Genomic DNA, 470 nt, shown 5'->3' with positions numbered 1-470 from the left:
CATAAAGCGTTAAAGTTCACTCTGATTTTGGTAGCAGGTCCAATTACAACGTAGTTATTTTGATTCGCCTAGGATAATTAAATAAGTGAAAATAGCTTTTACAAGTAATAAAGGTGAGTTAAGTTTGCCGAATTACGTGAGTAATGATGAAACATTAACTACAACTACTCGAAATCTTCCCGTTATTACTTGTGAATTTGTTATCAATTTTTACCAAAATTCACGAGTAATTATGATTCATGCGGATTTTGTTGAAAATCGAAATTCGGAGCACGATTTGTATAAAAACCCATTATATCGGAATAAATATCTAACTTAATTCTTAAGAAATTTTAAACTGAATATTTTGATTTTTAACAAATTTTTATTATTTTAGAGGTCTTTAAAATGAATTAATTTTTTACATATAAAGAGGATTAATTTATCTTAAAAATATTTATGAAACATTTAATTTTTTATAATAGAATTTG

The sequence above is a fragment of the Arachis ipaensis genome, chromosome B01 (genome assembly GCF_000816755.2).
Source record: "Arachis ipaensis cultivar K30076 chromosome B01, Araip1.1, whole genome shotgun sequence".
Taxonomy (NCBI): Eukaryota; Viridiplantae; Streptophyta; class Magnoliopsida; order Fabales; family Fabaceae; genus Arachis; species Arachis ipaensis.
This window is presented reverse-complemented; position numbering follows the sequence as displayed.